The 20,905-nt window shown below is 40.8% G+C and overlaps 1 protein-coding gene across 1 annotated transcript in view; it reads left to right on the top strand.

Moving 5' to 3' along the window:
- Positions 1–184: 184 nt before the first annotated feature.
- The window catches only part of CIB2 (calcium and integrin binding family member 2), a 58,974-nt gene continuing 38,253 nt past the window's right edge, over positions 185–20,905 (top strand). Inside the window, exon 1 of the mRNA XM_067305801.1 lies at positions 185–224. The gene's annotated coding sequence lies outside the window, so the exon portion shown is untranslated. The remainder of the gene's footprint in view (positions 225–20,905) is intronic.

Raw genomic sequence — 20,905 nt, 5'->3', positions numbered from 1 at the left:
GCGCGCGCCCCGCCCTTCCCCTCCCCTCCCCTCCCCTCCCCCCCCCCACCGACCGTTAGTGCCGGCCGCTGGCGCCGGGCAGCCTCCTTCCCCGTCCCCGTAAGGGCGGGCCTCCCCGCTCCGGCCCCGGGCGGCCGTGAGGGGCCAGGCGGGGCCAGCACGGTGCCGCCAGGAGGACGGAGGCCAGAGGCCAGTCGGGAGCCCTGAACGTGGTGTCCGAGGAGGTATTTGTCGTGACATCCAAGTAACGGCAACCGAAGGCGGTTTTGCAGGCAGTCTCCAGTTTGGAGGCATTTGCTATTTTCGCAGAACCTCAGCTTCTGGGATTGGCACGCTCACACCAGAAGTCAGTTTGCATTTAAAAAAAAGCGTCAGGCATTTGTGGCAGCAGAGAAGAACGTGCACTTTAACCAGGCAAAACCAAAGCTACTGAAGTTCACCATTTTAAAATTTGTGTTCACTTCCGGGTATGAGGGGCTCATCTCACCGGTTTTGAAACGGTTGACAGTAGCGTGTGTCCGGGTAGGCTGTCGTTGTGCTGGGCCGAGGTGTGGCGAGGGAGGAGACACCCATTCCCTGTGAAGGCACACGAAGGTTGAGGTGCCTGCCTTAAAGCCCAACTAAAGCAGTTACAAAGTGCTTTTTCTTCCGTATGCTTATGGATGGGAGGATAGTGTGGGATAGTGTGGAGATATTCAAAACCCGCCTGGACGCGATCCTGTGCAATGTGCTCTAGGTGACCCTGCTGGAGCAGGGAGGTTGGACTAGATGACCTCCAGAGGTCCCTTCCAACCTCAACCATTCTGTGATGTTTTTGAGAGTAAAGCATGGAACTAGAACTAAAGCAGTTTGAGCTCAGACCTCTGGGGATGACCACTTCATCTGACTTAAACGATTTTTTCTACCTGTAAAATGATAATGCACCCTCTATTTGGACAAACAGTGATGCAGGGACTGTCTCTTACGATATGGTGGGCTCTGCTGTCTAAATAACTGTTGCCATTGCTTGGAATTTTTTTCTCAGTTTATGGCAACTGCTTTGTTTTCAAAACAACTAATTGTAGGAATAAATGAGAATCTCAGACTTGATTTAAAATGAAGGCCAATTTCTGGGCTCAGTGTTTGCAAAGAGTGATATAAAATATGACTGTAATATATCCTGCAAGTTTAAAACAGAAAGAGTTTAAATAATCACCTTTGATTTATTACACTTTTTTAGTATCATGAAATTTTGTGTCCTGGCTCAATATAATTTTATACCTAGACTTGGCAACAGTGTTATCAGAATACTTAACAGTCTTTTTGCTTGCCTTCCTCTGTCCTATATGTGCTTGAATTGTGCTTGTGCAGCATTAAGGTTCAGTCTTCGGTTTTCTCATGTCTTCAAAGTGTGAATGAACAGACGCTCTCAGAATTGGTTTCCTTCTTCAGCAATATAGAGCTGTAGTTTCTGCAGCCCCTGTTTTCTGGGGGTTACTTGCTCAGTTTTGTCCTGACTGGGCACCACAGGGTACTCACAAATTTTCCTACTGTTAGAGTGTGTGTGTGTATATATATATATATATATATATATATATTTTGATAATGCTTTGAATTGATAGGAATTGCCTAGCAGGTCTGCAACGGCAAGCGTGCATAATTCTCTTGATACTGATTCTCTTCTGGTAACAACTGCTTTTTTATTTTAGTTTTTAAAATCCAAATTGGTCCTGTAGATATCTGTTCTAAATGTTTCTGTAAAATAATTTTCTTGGTTCAGTGCTTGATCATACTTTGCACATCTCTTTTTTGTTGTGTCACCTTTACCTTCCACCTCTTCTGTGTCCTATTCCCTACTTTTCTCTCTCCTTTTGTATTTTGAGGTCTGTTCCCATCTCAGATTGACCTATGATGCTTTCAGGACACGCATGATGAATTTTCAATGTTTTTACTGTATTTTTTCCCATGAGAAGTATACATCTCTTTTTTTTTTTCCCTTAAATTCCTGTTTCTTTCTCCATGATGCTTATCAAAGGACTCCATAAGTGTTAAGCCGATATGTGCTATGCTTTTCCTAATCATGCTGATCAGTATACTCACATTGCTTTTCTTGTGTTTTCTGACTGTATCTGTATGTAGTTTCTTGGCTTACACTTCAACTGTAAATCGAGGGGAGAAATTGTGGGGGAAATTTTCTCCACGTTTTTTCAGCAGCTATTGCATCAGGTTTCTGATCTGTGTCTTGTAGGTGCTATGGTAATGATTTTACAGTAATATGCCATTAAAAGTGGGTGTTCTGGTTATATTCAGAGAAGGGCTGAACAACACAGTAATAAAAACATAAGCAGTTATTTTGCCTAGAAAAAAGATGCCTATAGAGAAATAGCAGTAGTTTCTTATGCCTAATGATCGTTGTATTCGGAGTCATTACCACAGAATTCATGATATTAAATGTTGTCTGCTTAGACAACCATTAACTTCGTGTTTATTATTTTGTCCCTGAGGCAAAACATTGTCTTGTGTAAAGCATCTTTAAGAAGTTAATGACATTTTTACTTGAAATGTTATGGATAAATTAGGCTTAATGAAATGCAGTCAGAAACCTCCATCTTCCAAGACATGATAGTGTATTTTATTAAGCTAGATAGATAAGACCATAAAAAAAACAAATTTGGCAGATTTTCCTTTCTATTTGTTCTCTTTAGCATTAAAAAAGCCCTCTACATAAAGTTTCAAGCTCATCGTAACTAGTTTAATTTAATGAGATTGTCAGTTACTTTTGTCTGTTTGAGAACTGTGAAATTTGCATCTTCTCCAAGTTCTGTTTGTTTATTCATAAGGCAAGGTTCAGTCCTGTGAAACATTCCTCTATAGTTAGCGCTTCCAGACAAGTTTACTGGGGTCGAAGCAAGCATACTATGGGTCATGTGATGGAAAAGCAACTCTTCTAACTACATTGCAGCATCACACTGTCATTGTTCTCACTTATTTTAGGACTTCTGTTTTGCAACTGAATCTTTACAGCTCATTTTTTATTTATCATTTGCAGCAAAGTCTGTGACTCTGCTGAACTATTAAAATAAGAGGCAAGCTGTAACAGTTTGTGTAGGGTAGTACAATGATACTGTTTTGCAGCTCTGTAGCATCATTTATATAAGGAATTCCCAAGCATTTCTATTATTTTAGCTCTACAGCATGAATTGCAGGTGAACATTATTGTTCCTCATCTACCTGTGAGTGAACAGAAGCATGAATATGGTTCAAGTAAATAAAACAAAGCCCAGAGACTCGGAATGAATTTCTGTAGGGTCAGACAGGCAAGGGTAGAACTTTTCCCTTGTAATGATTACAAGTAGTAATCATTGATATCAATGCGTTATGACCTATGCTTGGAGTAGATGTCGGCCCTAACTGCCTTTGTGTGCAGTGCGTCAGTAGAGAGTCAGTCCTACATGAAGTGTAATTTTTCTTGTTACCAGCCAAGATCATATTTTTACCAGGGAACAGCAAGCCTGACTTAAATGTTTAACCTATAGAAAGTAGGAACAGAATAAATGTACAGGCAGCCTTCTACATCAAGTCTGTTCTTTTTGTTAGAGTGCAACTTTACGAAGAGCTAATCTGCAAGAAAAACATCTGGGTGTTAGAGAAATCACTGGAATATTTGGTGTTGTGGACATAAAAATTTGTAGGATTTTTTTTCCCCGATTAAAAGGATAACTGGATTGTGTCTATATAGGAAAACTCAGGAAAGTTGTAGCTGGCCAGCTTCATGGGTGAAGGCAATACATACAACTTGCTAATAAGACCCGTCTAGATACCCTCATCTGAGGTGGAGTGACCTCTGTTTGCACTGGCTTGATCTTCCTTTGAAAAGAAATAAGAGCTTTCATACTTAGGCCATGGACAATCTCTCACTGCATAAATTACAGGGGCAATTTAAGGTAGTACTACTCATCTCTTGGAGGTTATTAAACTTACACCTCTACTAATATATTACAGCAAAGCTACCAGGTTTAGCAACCACTGCTAGCAACAGTTTAAAGCAGGAGACTTTGCACTGAAGTCAATCAGGAGTGCTGGCATTATCTCACTGCCTGGGCTGTGGTTGTGGAAACAAGTCACTGCAGCTGGGGTTGGATTGTGGACGTAGAGGGGAGTTAAGGTATTGCACCTGACAGCGATCTTGCTATAAAATATTAAAATCTGGTGTACATGTTTGATAGTATATTTTCTGTTTCATGGATGAAACTTTTAAAACAGGTGAACAGTGGCTGCTTAACGATGTAATGATATATTGTATAACAGCCTGTAAATAGACAATTGTATATATACTGCCCTCCTTTGTAAACTTGACTTTATTTGTGACTTTGATTGCAAAATATATGCTATGTGTTGTTAAATAGCTTAAAATCGGTCCATTTGGCAAACAGTTTAGAGAAATTAACGTGCAATAAAGTGTGATGAAAGACTGGTATTGATAGCATTAAGGTCATAACCTTGCTGAGTACATAAAATGTATTGATTTTTTGCAGTAACTTCTGTTAGAGATAAATATTGCTTAACATCAAACTGGCAAATTAAACTAATCTTTGATATATACAAGCAGATAGAAGAAGTTTCTGCCCTATACCACAGTCTTTAAATTTTACCCAGTTACTATAGGAAGATAGCAATGTAAGTATTAAGATAGTGAAGTATAGCAATGAAATGTAGGCACCACAAAGGCGTATTTGAGCTAGCTATTACCATAGCTAGCTATTGTAGTGGAACCCTTAGCAACCACTGTTTAAATCTTTTTCTTTTTTTTTAAGTGTCCATTTTTAATTTTATTTAATAATTGAAAATACTCTTCAGAGTATGGAAAGAAAAATCGAAGAAACAGTTTACTTTCTGTCCATGTACTCACTGTGTGCCATTCCCTAGGCAGATGAAGACTTTCTTCAAAAGTAAGAATTTCAATCAGCTCTTTTAGCCATACCTGTTTTCCTACGTAAGTTCTTCTGCATTAGAATGAAAGCAAAGCATTTCAAATACGTAAGAGAATAGTGGTGTGGCAGAGTGGAAAGCCAGGCACAAAGGGATAAACAGGAATTGGCACCTTTGTGTCAATTGTACAGCATGGTAATATCCAGGTGTGACTAAGTAAACAAAATGGAGAATAACAAACCCTTTCGTGCACCGTTGCTGCATTATTTTTCTTGAAGTTATTGGTGATTTAAAGTAATGTTAATGAAAGAGGAGACTCAGACCTTGGTTCTCTCTGCAACTGATAGTAGCAGAATTATTATTTATTTTCCTAGAGTAAGACAGTTAATTTTTATTACGCCAATGCATGGCAAGTTTCAGTCTCAGGTAATCTGTACAGTTGAATTGGGAACGAGGAGTTCAGTAGAAAGTCACGTGACCGCACCTAGAATTTCTTATTAATGGTAAAGAGGTTCCTATGTTAAGTGACAGAAAACTTCCTCTGAGGAAAACCTGATCAGCCTGAGTTAATTTCAGGCAATATTAACATACCTAGAGCAGAAAATATGATTAACAAGACTTCCATAACTGCCTCTGAAAGAAAATAGAAATTTCCTTTTTCTTTGAGGCTTGAACTGGGACACAGAGGAAAGCAGGCTATTATGTAAACATCCTATGTGACTTTGTGCAGCCTTTTCTAATACATGGATTTTGTTCTTTATGTAAATCCGTTGGTCAGTGAATGCCATGCTTCCTGTGTTGGGGACAAATAACATACCCTGAATGGTGAAGCTGGATATACGCTTTCAGATAACTAAGTCAGAATTCAAGATATTTCCCTTTGAAAGGGTTTTAAAATTTCTTTGGTAACTTTGAGCCTACTTCTGGTCCTCCTGGAATTGAGGGCAAACATTCAAGATGATGGGGCCCTTTTCATAAGTTCAAAACCAGGAAAAATGTCCCAGTTTCTCTGCCTTGTCTCCAGCTTCCCCAGAACATTTGTCTATGTATTAGCATTGCTCCTACAAAAGAGGATTCAGAACTATGAGCATCCTCAATAGTTTAACCTCCCCCCCCCCCCCCCCCAAAAAAAAACCCAACCTATCTTAGCTGCAGTTGCTTGCTGTTCTAAGATTTTAAATGTCAGCCAGGAATATGAAAGCAGGTAAGAAATGAAGAAATTAATGTCACTCTTTTCACCGTAATAATACTGTCAAGTATACAGAACCACAAGATTAAAAGATATGGAGCCCAATCTATCCCTGGTGTCAATCCACTTAAGTATAATGGCATTAAAGATAATTTGACCATTTATATTTAATCCAATCTGCATAGACAGGCAACTTGAATTAGGTGGCTGTGTGAGGAGTGCTATTTCGTACAAATGATTTGACTATGGACTGGTCTGGTCTGATGGAAATCAGTTGCTAGCTTTGTATTTAAGTAGTACCGGATCATAGATATGAAATGTGCTTAATTTTAAGCATAGCTGCTAAAGCAAGTGATGAAACTCATTGAGAGCTGAGGACATGCAAGAACTCTCAGAACTGTGAGTGCTCTTAATCTTAAAAGGGCCATTATGGACTTTCTGATTCAAAAAGTGCAGTAAAAGAACACCTCTAATAAATTTTTAAGAATCCACTGAGATTTTGATTTGCAACATTTAAGCATCTTCAAAACCATGTGATCTGCTCACAAATTTGTGAATTTGTAATTTATAAATTTGTAAAGTCAAATTATGAACACAGCTTATTCACCAGAATCCCTCAAGTCTATGGCTTAATTTTTCTGAGTAGATAATCAGGCATCATTACAAATATGTTTTTGTACTGTAGTTTGTAACTGCTTCCACCAGTAGTAATCTTCTTTAATCCTTTTAATAAGGTCCTTAAATAGTTGACATCATGCTAACTCATTACTGTCCTGTTATCCCTTATATTCCAAAAAGGATCAGATAATGTAATAGATAAAAGGTGGCCTGGTGAAGTTTTTCAAGAACAGTTCGGTGGGTGGCACTGTTTTCTTAGTTCTAGAGTATTTTTTTGTAATTAAAATGGATACTATGAAAAAATCTGAAAAGTAGCTCTTTGTCTCTTGATTTAGGTATAAAAACAAAGTCTTAGCTATTAAGATGTCATTGATCTTTTAGTAATGCTAAACTACTAGATCTTGTGTCCAGCTGAATTCTGCCCTGGATTATTTTATTTCAGTTGGGTTTCATCATTACTCCTTTGGCTTTAACTAAACACAGGACTATTTTTTTAAACTTTTTTTTAACTGCTTATGCATCAGTAATGCTGCTAGCAGTATAAAAGCTGCCCCAAAAAGGAGTTCTTTATTTCTTTAGTGAACAAAGTAAACTTTATTTGTACCAGTAAGTAACTATTCTTTTGTTTCATAGAGCACTATATGAAGTTTGCAAAATGTTATTAAAGATTGATGAGCAAATATATCATAGTAAACAATAGAAAAGACAATTACCTTAGCAAGCTTCTTTTCCCTAATTTTAATTCTTAGATCTCTTCCTATAAACTATTATAGGACTGTATTGGCTTACTTTAGTTTGTTTATTCTGAAAAGACTGTTTTTGAACAAAGCCAGTTTTATCAGTTTGCATGCCATTTTTTCCCTTTAAAAGTTGATTATAATCCTCTGAATGGGACCAAGTGGAAAAGGTAACTTTCAGTATCTGACAGGTGTAATTTACTTATTAATGAATCTTCCCTACTCCTCATTTTCTACTTCTAAATAATGGACACTCCTTTGGCTAATTCTTCAAGCAATGTTTTTTAGGTTATGGGATCATAATGATGTTTAGTGCTTTCATCCATAGATCTCAAAGACCTCTAAAAATAGGCGTGTGTAGTTTCTATTTGTTTTTCAGGCAAAATATGAGGAACAGAGATTACAATTAAATAAAAGGTCCAGATTTCCAAAAGAATCGGCAAAGTTTGAAAGACCTAATTGTTGGATGCCTGTATTGAGACAACCAGGTAGCTATGCCCTGATTTTCAATTTTGTCCAGTCATTAAGTGCCTTAAAATACTATATTTGTAGTGTGTTTTTTGTTGTTTTTTTCTGTTTTGCTTGTGGGGAAGCTTTTGGAACATAAAAAGAATCTAATGTCACTGTACCTTGGAAAAAAAATAAAAAGCACTAGTGGCTGGAAAAACAGAGGTCAGTTTGGCCACATAACAAACAGTGGATTCAACTGTCTGATATTTGAGTAGATATTTGTTTCTCTCTTCATCTGATGGTAGGTCATTCTGAGTTTGTATTATCCTTATTACTCTAGCTTTTTCCTTCATGTTTTGAAATAGTGTAAATATGTTCTATTAGTATTATCTATTCATTTCACTGTTAAATTTCTGATATTTGCTTATCACTAATAAGCCCTGTTGAATGCATTCTCAAACTATTTATTTCGTAAATGAGGTAGTACATTGTGTTTTTGCAGCACAAGGCAGTACTGGTTTGCATTTAATCTGATCTGTATTTCTAAATGCTACAGTCTAAATAAAATGTCTCTTAGAACATTGTATGGTTTAGCACTTCATAGCGTATTTTTACTGCACGTCCAACACATTTACTTTCAGTGCTACTGTTAAATGTTTGTTCTTTGTTGTTATGTGTCAAGGCAAATTCAACTCATATTATCCAATGCTATTACCAAGTTAGGATGATTAGAAGCTGTAGGGGGAAGCAGAAGATAATTATCTGCATGTTTTTTATTAAACGTACCAACTTAATGAGGAAAATGAGTGCAGCTAACAGAGGCAGCGAACAGACGCAGCAGTTTGCGCAGCAGTGGTTGGGCTCTGACTAGAACTTGAGGATCTTGTGGAAGTTGTGGGCTTTCTGAGGACCCCCGAGGACCTAGAAGGTGATCGCTGTGAACAGGAAAGGGGAAGCTAGGCAAGGACAACTGCAGGAGGCCTTGACTTCTCCTGGGAAAAGCTCGTGGGAAAAGCTCCAGCTAGGAGTGGCTGCTGCTAACGAGCTCTCTGGGTTGCCCCTGACCAGAGGGGGTTGGGGCCTTTGATCCCAGTGGCCCTTGATTGGGCGGTCAAGCACCCTGTGAGTCAGTGCTAGGGAGAGGCCTATATAAGAGCCAGGCCTAGAGCGCAGCTCCCAGAGCGCAGCGAACAGAGGCAGCAGTTTGCGCAGCAGTTCGCGCAGAAGGGCGCGCGAAGGGACGTGCGAAGGGACCTTCATTTCTGTTCCCTGCGGTGTACACTTCCCCAATATGGTCGTGACACGCCGCACAGCACGTTCCCCAGCGGCTGCTGGAGTTGCTGTGTCAGAGGCTTGGACCCAGACTGGCCCTCTGACAGTAGATGCAGCTCTACAGGTCTCAGGCTGCAGGGAGTGCTTGGGGCCTCTCCGGGAGGCCTGGGCTGGCAGCCAGCTCTCCTGCAGGAGGTGGGCTGCTGTTGACGAGTTGTGTCGTCAGGTAAGGGAGTTACGGGAGGAGGTCAGTAGGCTGCGCAGCATCCGAGAAGCAGAGCAAGAGATAGACAGGGTATTCTCGGAGACTGTGCAGCTTCGGGTGTCCCAACCCCCTGCAGCAGTGGAGTTGCCAGAGGGCTCTGTGCTGTGTGAAATGGTACATCATAACATCATAGAAGAAGGCTGGAAACTGGTCACTGCTCGTGGGAGGAGAAAGGCTCCTATTCCTCCTGAAGACCTGAAGCTGAAGAACAGGTTTAGTGCCCTCCAGGATGAGGAGGAGATGGGCATGGCTGCCAGGGAAGTAACCGGGACAACAGACCCTGTGCCCTACCGGAACACCCGGAAAAAGCGGCGGGTGATTGTTGTGGGGGACTCCCTGCTACAGGGGACGGAGGCATCTATCTGCCGACCTGACCTCTTGTCTAGAGAGGTTTGTGGCCTGCCGGGGGCTCGTGTGAGAGATGTCATGCAAAGACTGCCAAGGCTCGTCCATTCTTCGGACTATTACCCACTGCTGCTCTTCCATGTGGGCGCCAATGACACCAAGGGCAAACTGGAGACCATCAAGCAGGATTTCAGAGCTCTGGGGATGGTGGTCAAGGGTCTGGGAGCCCAGGTCATCTTCTCCTCAATCCTGCCAGTGAGGGGGATGGATGAGAGGAGGAGGAGACGGACTTTCCAGGTTAACGACTGGCTGCGCCGCTGGTGTTGGCAACAGGGTTTTGGTTTCTACGACCATGGGACCCTGTTTGAAGATCGACAACTGATGGCGAGAGATGGGATCCACCTCACGAGGCGGGGCACGCAGGTCTTTGCCAACAGGTTGGCCAACCTGGTAAGGAGGGCTTTAAACTAGGAAAGATGGGGGAAGGGGAGAGTTATAGTGACAGGGTAGTTGGCAAAAGACTGCTCAAGTCAGGATGCCTCCAACAGGTGAATGCAGCCAGGGAAGTGCGCATGGGATGTGGCTGTGGAGGACCCTCTTGTATCCCTCCTGGGAAACCTGCATGCTCGATCACCTCCCTGAAATGCCTGTACACCAATGCACGCAGCTTGGGGAACAAACAGGAAGAACTAGAGATGTGTGTGCGGTCGCAGGGCCATGATCTCATTGCCATTACAGAGACATGGTGGGATAGCTCGCATGACTGGAGTGCTGTCATGGATGGCTACGTACTTTTTAGGAAAGACAGGCCAGGAAAGCGAGGTGGTGGAGTTGCTCTTTATGTGAGAGAGCAACTGGAATGTATTGAGCTGTGCCTAGGGGTGGATGAAGAGCGAGTCGAGAGCTTATGGGTAAGGATCAAAGGGCAGGCTAATAGAGGTGACACTGTTGTGGGTGTTTACTACAGGCCACCTGATCAGGATGAGAAAGTGGATGAGGCCTTCTACAGACAGCTGGAAGTAGCCTCACAATCCCAGGCCCTGGTTCTCATGGGGGACTTCAACCACCCCGATATCTGCTGGAAAGACAACACAGCTAGGCACAAACAGTCCTGGAGATTCCTGCAGAGCATTGGTGACAACTTCTTGACCCAGGTGGTGGAGGAGCCAACAAGGAGAGGTGTGCTGCTGGACCTCGTACTAACAAACAAAGAAGGACTGGTGGAAGATGTGAAGGTTGGGGGCTGCCTTGGCTGCAGTGACCATGAGATGGTGGAGTTCAGGATCCTGCGAGGAGGCAGCAGGGCACCAAGTAGGATCGCAACCCTGGACTTCAGGAGAGCAAACTTTGGCCTCTTCAGGGACCTACTTGGAGGAATCCCATGGGTGAGGGCCCTGGAAGGAAGGAGTGTTCAAGAGAGTTGGTTAATATTCAAACATCACTTCCTCCAGGCTCAAGAGCGGTGCATCCCTATGAGTAAGAAGTCAAGCAAAGGAGGCAGGAGACCTGCATGGATGAGCAAGGAGCTCCTGGCAAAACTCAACCAGAAGAAGGAAGTCTACAGAAAGTGGAAAGGGGGACAGGCCACTTGGGAGGAATATAGGAATGTTGTCAGAGTATGCAGGGATGCGACGAGGAAGGCTAAGGCCCGTTTGGAATTAAATCTGGCTAGAGATGTCAAGGACAACAAGAAGGGCTTCTTCAAATACATCAGCAGCAAGAGGAAGACTAGGGAAAATGTGGGCCCTTTGCTGAATGGGGTGGGTGCCCTGGTGACGAAGGATGCAGAGAAGGCAGAGTTACTGAATGCCTTCTTTGCTTCAGTCTTTACTGCTCAGGCCAGCCCTCAGGAGCCCCAGACCCTGGAGGCAAGAGAGAAAGTCTGGAGAGAGGAAGACTTTCCCTTGGTGGAGGAGGAGTGGGTTAGAGATCATTTAAGCAAACTTGACACCCACAAATCCATGGGCCCTGATGGGATGCACCCACGAGTGCTGAGGGAGCTGGCGGATGTTATTGCTAAGCCACTCTCCATCATCTTTGAAAGGTCATGGAGAACAGGAGAGGTACCTGAGGACTGGAAGAAAGCCAATGTCACCCCAGTCTTCAAAAAGGGCAAGAAGGAGGACCCAGGGAACTACAGGCCAGTCAGCCTCACCTCCATCCCTGGAAAGGTGATGGAGCAGCTCATCCTGGAAGCCATCTCCACGCATGTGGAGGAAAAGAAGGTGATCAGGAGTAGTCAGCATGGCTTCACCAAGGGGAAATCATGCCTAACCAATCTGATAGCCTTCTATGATGGAATGACTGGCTGGGTAGATGAGGGGAGAGCAGTGGATGTTGTCTACCTAGACTTCAGCAAGGCTTTTGACACTGTCTCCCATAGCATCCTCATAGACAAGCTCGGGAAGTGTGGGTTAGATGAGTGGACAGTGAGGTGGATTGAGAACTGGCTGAATGGCAGAGCTCAGAGAGTTGTGCTCAGTGGTACAGAGTCTAGTTGGAGGCCTGTAGCTAGCGGTGTCCCCCAGGGGTCAGTACTGGGTCCAGTCTTGTTCAACTTCTTCATCAATGACCTGGATGAAGGCACAGAGTGCACACTCAGCAAGTTTGCTGACGATACAAAACTGGGAGGAGTGGCCGATACGCCAGAGGGCTGTGCTGCCATTCAAAGAGACTTGGACAGGCTGGAGAGGTGGGAGGAGAGGAACCTCATGAAATTCAACAAAGGGAAGTGCAGGGTCCTGCACCTGGGGAGGAATAACCCCATGCACCAGTACAGGCTGGGGGTTGACCTGCTGGAAAGCAGCTCTGCTGAGAAGGACCTGGGAGTGCTGGTGGACACCAAGTTAAGTATGAGGCAGCAATGTGCCCTTGTGGCCAAGAAGGCCAATGGTATCCTGGGCTGCATCAGAAAGAGTGTTGCCAGCAGGTCGAGGGAAGTGATTCTCCCCCTCTACTCAGCCCTGGTGAGGCCACATCTGGAGTACTGCGTCCAGTTCTGGGCTCCCCAGTACAAGAGGGATGTGGCACTACTGGAGCAAGTCCAGCGAAGGGCCACAAAGATGATTAGGGGACTGGAGCATCTCTCTTATGAGGAAAGGCTGAGAGAGCTTGGCCTGTTTAGCTTGGAGAAGAGAAGGCTGAGAGGAGATCTTATCAATGTGTACAAGTATCTGAAGGGAGGGTGTCGAGAGGATGGGGCCAGACTCTTTTCAGTGGTGCCGAGCGACAGGACGCGAGGCAATGGGCACAAACTGAAACACAGACACTTCCATCTTAACATGAGGAAAAACTTTTTCACTGTGAGGGTGACAGAGCACTGGAACAGGTTGCCCCGAGAGGTGGTGGAGTCTCCTTCTCTGGAGATATTCAAAAGCCGCCTGGATGCAATCCTGTGCAATGTGCTCTAGGTGACCCTGGTGGAGCAGGGGGGTTGGACTAGATGATCTCCAGAGGTCCCTTCCAACCTCAGTGATTCTGTGATTCTGTGATTCTGTGAAATAATGACCACTGGCAGATCTGTAGGTAAAGAAAGTGGGGATTTTATTAAATATTTGTAAGCCCTCTCTCCTTGCTATGTACGTGTAAATAGGAAATGAACAGTCAAAAGCAACAGGTCTTTCCTCCTTATTCCCTCCCTTGCTCACCCAGCCTTCTTCCTACTGTTGCTATAAGAGCTCTTCCTCCTGCAAATATTGAATAATATGGTTTTGTGTCTGAGTTCATTTGTTCTGTCTGTCTGCCTCCATCTCTCTCTCTCATGCTCTGTTTTTTTGTTTTTTTTTTTAATTTTTCTGGAAATACAAAAATTGGGTGGTATTACTTTAAAAACTGTGAGCCCTCTAGTGGTACTTTCTGTACCTTTGCTTTAGTCTGTGGTAACATTTTTTTTTTCTTTCCAGATGTGCTTGTCTGAGTTGAAATCGGTTAGATTATCTTGCATTTAAACTACTTAATTTAGTCTTTCTGGTTTTTTTTTTTGTTGTTTTTTTATGAAATGTGAGAGGGAATACTCACATTCGCTGGTAGATCCGAGAGCGTGATACTGATATCTGTGATATCAGTGAACTGACATCCTAGATAGCTGGGGCTGGATGTAGCCACAGTGTAGATGTGAGCATTTACTGTGAAGCCCCTGCAGCACCACGTAGTGTTGTGGGGATGCTCTGGCCACTTTCAGCCTCCATCCAGCTATATTTAGTCTTGGCATGTGCTGCGGGTCAGGTCCAAGGACTGACCAGGATGTACTTTTGTCTGTGGGGAGACCGACTGCAGAAACATTACCTCTGCCAGCCCACTCTTCTAATTTCCCGATTTGCATGTGTGTGTGTGTGCGCGTGTCTGCTGGAATACGACTGCGCTAGCGAGCGCCGTCTGGTGACGCAAAGCTTCTCTAAAATGTGAAGGTGCCCAGAGGGAGTGCCCTGAAGTCACAGGGTGATCAAGCGAGTGAGACATTGAGGCAGTAGAGAGCTGGTTTCTTCTGGTACTGGCTACTCCTTTTTGTTCTAAAAGCTCTGTATGCCTCTTAGAGAAACAAAGGAAAGAGGGGGAGAATGGCTACACTGTTTCTAGGCGATACCTGCTTGCGATTTTAACGCTTTCCTTCCTGGCACACTCAAGTCCAGCCTTTGCAAAGATTCCCCAATACTGCTTCCTTCCTCATTGGACAGGTGCAGTCAAAAGCAGTTCAATGCAGTCTTTGGGATTTTTTCAGCACATTCACGGAGTATACATGCTCTAAATGCCTGCAGTACAGAGGAATCCAGCAACTTCCAATGGGATGCATTTGCATAGAGGAAGAATTCCTCATTTAAGATGGGTAATAAGCAAACAATATTTACTGATGAACAGCTAGATGCCTACCAGGTAAGATATCTTAGTTTGCATTATGGGAGGAAAGGAGCAATCTAAACATGTTCGTGTTTTTTTGTTTAGTTTTGTTTTTTCAAATATAAACAAAACCTTCCTTAGCAACTTCCACATATATATTCTACTGTCAATTCCCAACAATTGTAATTGTATTATAGAACTGGATTGTTGAATACATTCCATCAAATTCTTTTCTCTGTGTACAAAGAAAGGAGTCAAATCCTTGATGTGTGGACTAGGAAACAGGTTGAAGTCTGTGACCAGCTTGAAAAATACGATTTTTTGGCAGGATCTTTGTACTGAGCACTTTGGAAAGAAGAAAGTGTATTAATAACCTCATTTTTCTGTCCCTGATGCCTTTGCTATCAATAGAAAAAAAGGACACATCTAGTTTCACATGTCCTGAGGATGAGTCAGAGAAATGTTTCATGTAATTCCGAAATAGGTACCTTCATGCTTGCACCCACTCTTGGGTAATAGTTTTTCTTACCTCAGCAGAAGAAATAAGTATTTTAGGTGCAGGGCAAGCTTATTTGTACTTCTTTATTTCCTTCACATCATATCAATTGAATTTTTCATAACCCTCAAAATTAATATTTTCGAGTTTTCATTAGTGTTTCAGCACACTGCAAATCTTACTGAAATGGATTGCAGGGAGCTATCTGCACCATGAGCGTCTTGAATAAGTTTCTGACAATACGGTGAGACAATATATCAAAGGGAAGAAAGCTAAAGAAGGAGGAAGTCGAATACCTATTATGAGATGCAGACAGTGCTGGCTGCATTGCTCTCTTCTTTTAAATAAAGTGATAAACATAGACAGAATTAACAGTACAGGAAATCAACATTTAGTTTATCTCATGATAACCAAGAGACAGATCCAGTGCACACAGAAGTAAATAACTTTGTTTACCTTCATGAGCTTTGAGTCAAGCCCTTGAAGTAGAAAATATGATCTTAAGTACAAATCCTCCTTGGAATTATTACTAACCTGTACTTTTCACAGGCATAGAAATTTAGCTGTATAGAGCCAGGCTAGGGATATGGGCTTAAAGTGTTATCCCATGGTGAAAACAAGGCAGAAATTAAGTGTTCTTATTAAATTTCTACTTCTGTTAATATCAGGGATATATGCATTCTTGTTCTTGTGGTCATTATAGGAAATATAAAGATGGTGGTGCTTTAATTTCCACTCTGTCACTCATTTCAACCTAACCAGCAGCCTGTCACAGTAATATATTTTGTAGCCAAGTTTCAAAAAAACTATATTTACATCCCTGCTGGGTAGGCAAGAGGGAAATCAAAGATCTGTAAAACACCAAATGTCTGTCTTCCCACTACCAATAAAAGTGAACACAGAACAGAGACCCAACTGCAGTGAAACAAAACAAAATCCAAATGTAATTAATGTTATCTTCTTGACATAAACTGGCAAATGCAAGAGCTGAAATGTCATCCCTAATTCACTATTCTTCATCTAGAAATTGCCTTCCTCTAATGGCTTTTGCAGCCCCTGCCTTTCATAATGCTGGGTAATTGATCTCAAAGCCTTGCAGGAGTTAGGCCTAGTGGATTGAGTCAGGCCAGGGGATTTCTCTGTTACAGGAGGACATGTAGTTCATTAGTATAGCTGGAATTTTCAAGTGCTAGATGATTTTTGATGAGCAGTAACATCTGTAATGTATGATAAGTACAACGAAATTACATGTTTCAGGACAATAACCTCCAGAATTTGTCAGGAAGGAACATTAGCATCATGCTGTAAACAGCCAGATAAGGTCTGTATTTTGATGATTTATTTCTGATCCAATAGTTACTGCATACCTCTTGGATCTTAAACATCAAAATGCTGGGATTACCACTATAGCCAGCCACTGGCAGCCACAGAGAGCTCATGCCTCTCCACTGCCTTCTAGGGGGAAGCATCTCACCCTTCCCTGTTGCTGCAGTAATGCACAGTGCTGTGTGACTTTGAATCCACTCTCTTATCTGCTGTTTTCTCACTTGTGGAATTCTTTCACAACAGAAAAGGGGAACATGGCATAATGGACCCATAATTTTTGAAATACAAGTTTTTCATTTCTTGAAAGAGTAGTTGGGATTTTTGGAGGTGCCTGGGAAAGCTAGGTTGCCAGGTCCTCTGAACTCTGGACCTGTGAATCAAAATAAAATACAGTGTATGAGGGACCACTTTGTAACCATCTGTTGTGCACATCAGTACCCCCATATGCAGACAGGTACACATGTGGTTTTTAATTGCTTTTAAAATGGAGCTTTGCTTAGTCCTTTTTTTTTTCCATATGAGAGCTAGGCAACTTTTTATGAATCTGTATGTATACAAGTTGGTACTGTATTCCTTGCAATAATTCCCAGGATTATTGAGTCTGTAGTATCAGTATGGCACAGGCAAAACAGTCAATTTAATCTTGTTTATAAACTAGACTCTTTTTTTTGGCTCCCCACAGCTATTATTACAGCTATTATTAGAAAGTTGTTCAAAAACTCACTCTTCTGATGGTTAGACTTCTTCTAATTTCCTTAAGTATATTTATGGCCACTGTATACCTGCTTGTAATTTTTGCTGTTGTTGACTTTTAACACAAATTGCTCTGGCCTTATAGCACCTGAATGCTACTTTAGCAGAGAAGTCTCTATTTTTTATAGAAGATGTTTCAAGAGTTTGTTACAAAGGGGACACTTGGGACAGGTAAACAGAAGGTGGAAAAGTGAGAAGTTAATGTGCTTAAAATATGGTAAAATCCTGTGTAAATAGCTTTAGTTTTCAAGAGTAAAGATTAAACTGCAGAAAAATTATCTACATGAGGAGCTAATATACATTCACCTCTGATCATTGATGCAATATTAATGAAATAAAATACTTGATTTGTCTAAACTTTTCTGGAATGTCCATATATAAACTTTTTATATACACAACTGTCATATTGACAAGTTGCTCTTCTTGCTGAACGTTTGCATTTAAATGCAATAATTATAAATTTGGCCGTCCACAGGATGACCTCAACATTCTTAAGTATATGAGTGTATTAAAGAGTCTTTGTTAAGACTGGTGATGGGTAGCTAGTTGAAACTGTTTGTGAGAGAGACACATAGTAAGACTGGATGATATTAAACCTCTCGTAGTTTTTTTTTTATTTGGAATAGGTAAAAGCAAGCTAACTAAAGAAAGACTGTAAAGCTGCAAATCGCCTTACACCTTGTCTTATCATCTGACAACTGTTAAGGTAGTGTTCTAGTTATCAGTTCTTTAAATTCTCATAAGTTTAGTGAAATGTTTTGGAAATTTAAAAGAGGTAGGCTTTTGCAAAAATTGGTTTCCTCACTAGTTTTCACTTCATTTAAAAGGTTAACCTTGTAAGAAAATTAATTCTATCAGGGATTTCTCTTTTCATGTCCTTGGAGTACTTGACTGTTTTTTGGTTTGTTTTTTAAACATAAAATGCAAAATCTGTAAGGTCTGAATAGGGAAATGGTAAATATTAATCTGCAAGAAAGATGTATTTCATTAGAATCAAAGAATATTTTAAAAGTAAGCTTTTAAAAGTTCTCTGCAAGTTTTGGATGCCAAGTTCCATAATGAGAAAAGAAGAACAGGATTTTTAGTTTGTTGAATAATGCTGTGTAAAGCTACTTGGAGCAGTAAAGAATAAAGGCATATAGTAAAACAATAGCAGGACCATGTATTGGCCTCAGTGCACTGCATTTCTCAGTGAGAAACATCTTTATGATTAGGAAATGCACAAAAGCTGTGCTTGTGGTATGGGCAAACTACCTTACCATGCAAGCAATCTCACTGTTTTCACTGGGGTTACTTGGATAGGTGGTCTGAATTTGATTCTCATTTCATTCTAATTTTTTTCCTTCATAGACATGCAACTCAGAATTTGGGGCACAAATATTTTATATCAGATACTAGTGTTTTCATTGCATGCCTATGCTTTCTGTAATTGTTTATTACTGGGATTATATACTGTAAATTATTTAGTACAGCCCCAAACAAACTGTTGTTTACCCTGGCTGTCTTCTAAGTAATATTATGATTAATAGTAATATGAAATAACAACTGATTTTTCTATTACAGAGTTAACTTTTTTCTTTTTACTAAAATCCTAGTCAGTGAGTTAAAATATATCCCAGGAGAAACATGCAAAACCAGATGAAATAAGTTACATTATGATCTGTCAAGAAATGTCATTTATAAGGTAAAACTAGGTCATTAAGCTATCTTTTGATTTTAAAAAAATTTACTTGACTTAATCAGGATCTTTGGGGTCAGGAGTATAAAAAGTGTATTCATCGCAGGTCCTCCAGGATCATTTATAAAAAGTACTTTTCGGTTTGATAGAACATTGCTGTTAATGTGCAAGCTTTAAGTAGCGTAATAATGGAACAAGGTTTTGAGATTATCCTGTAGTCTGATTCTGGTTTCGTGTTACCATTTGATGTATATATTGAGCAAAATTAGATTCATCAGCAGTTTACTTCTTCCTTGGTCCTTGTTAAAGTCTTAGCTGTTCTCATTCCATATCCCAATATAAATATAAACTGTTTCTTATACCTGCAGATTTTGTCTACTGAAACTCAGTGGGGATTTTAGTGGTTCTGGGTGTAGTTCTAAAATATATATGCCTGCAAATAAAGCCTGAATGTTAAAATCTCCATTGATATTCTTAGTGTCTGATACAACCAGCATTTTTTTAAGATAAAAGTCTATATAACAGTACTATTATTAAGGCAGATATTCATTCTGACAGGATTTTTTTTTTCTTGGTTTGAATCTGGATTCAGCAAAGCTCTTGTGCAGTTACAGCTTAGTCTCACTGATTTCAAGTTAACACCTATGTATTTACAGTGATGAAAATACATAAATATCTTGCTGATTCAGAGCTGTGTTAGCTTAAGTCTTGCACAACAGCTCTATACCAATCTTATTTGCATGGCAACTTTGTACATTAGTATAATATTTGATGTTCACTTGAATCCACAAAAAAGTATTGCATTTGTAAAATCTTACCAGGTGAGGATAAAATTAATAATAGATCTTACATATTAAAACTCTTGCATCTGTGCAGTACCTTTTAACTTGGACAGATTTTGATTGCTTCATGGGATGATGTTTTTATGATGTTTTCATTAAGTATTTTTATACACATTGTGTACCTTTTGGCACTATGCAAAAGATCATTTGTGATTTTACAAGTGAAACCTCTGAAATAATTTGTTCCAATGTTGTTAATGTTTAAAATGTTGCAGTATTCAGTACTTCTCATTTTTTTAGAAGCTGCTCCGTAAGATAGCTATAAAGGTCTAGTCTGTCTTGCACTGAGGGCAGTGTCAGAATTCCTGCTAGTCATAGGTTTGCTTTATCTGTGGCTTGCTGTTTCTTGTTTGAGGCTGTTTCTCTAATTTGGAATGATTTCTTATTGCTAGGACTGTTTTGCATTATTTTCTTATTTATAAAACTTTTTGATGCAGCTGTTGCAGGATCAGAACAAACCTGCCCTTATGAAACTATACCATATAAAAAACAGAATTGTACATGTATTGCCTTAGAGGAGTAATATGCATTTAATGGATATAATATTATTTTGCAATGGTTTTGAGCACTTGATGCTTTAGTGTAATTGCCATTTTCGCGTTATTTCATCTGGCCTCCAGTTTTTCTTCTCTTGCTTTCTGCATAGAAGTATTTCCTTTATGTACCTGAAGTTGGTTTTATTTGAAAACTGTGCTTTATGCATGACAATATTTGCCCCTGAAACTGGTAAGTGACAATGGTTCATTCAGTGGACTCTGCTGCCATTCATAAACTGCGCGCTGCACTCTAGTATTGGCGGTGGATCCCACAGAACAGATTGCAGTGTGATTTCAGTCTGGAATCATACCTCATGTTACGCTATGTATGTACACTTAATGTTTCTGTAAAATTGAGTATCAGCATTCTTAGCACAGTTATCTCTATTCCTGTTTTTTCATTCAAATCCCTATGGAACTAAACATCAAACAGAACCCATCCAGGAGGTTTCAACAAAGCCTTATGGACTAGTGGAAGAGGTAGTAGACCGTGATGTTTCAGTCTGTTACTCTTTTGTCCTAAACTGCATTTACTTCATATAGCAGCTCAAAGAAAAAAGCTGTTACCACCTCTGGTTTTACAAAACACTTCCAGCAGCCTGTATGTTGTGCTGTTTTATAAAGTGCATTTTAAGAGCAGAGACCATTAACCCTGCT

Source organism: Apteryx mantelli, chromosome 15 (genome assembly GCF_036417845.1).
Source record: "Apteryx mantelli isolate bAptMan1 chromosome 15, bAptMan1.hap1, whole genome shotgun sequence".
NCBI lineage: Eukaryota > Metazoa > Chordata > Aves > Apterygiformes > Apterygidae > Apteryx > Apteryx mantelli.
Note: the sequence above shows the minus strand (reverse complement) of the source record. Positions and strands in the feature narration are given on the sequence as shown.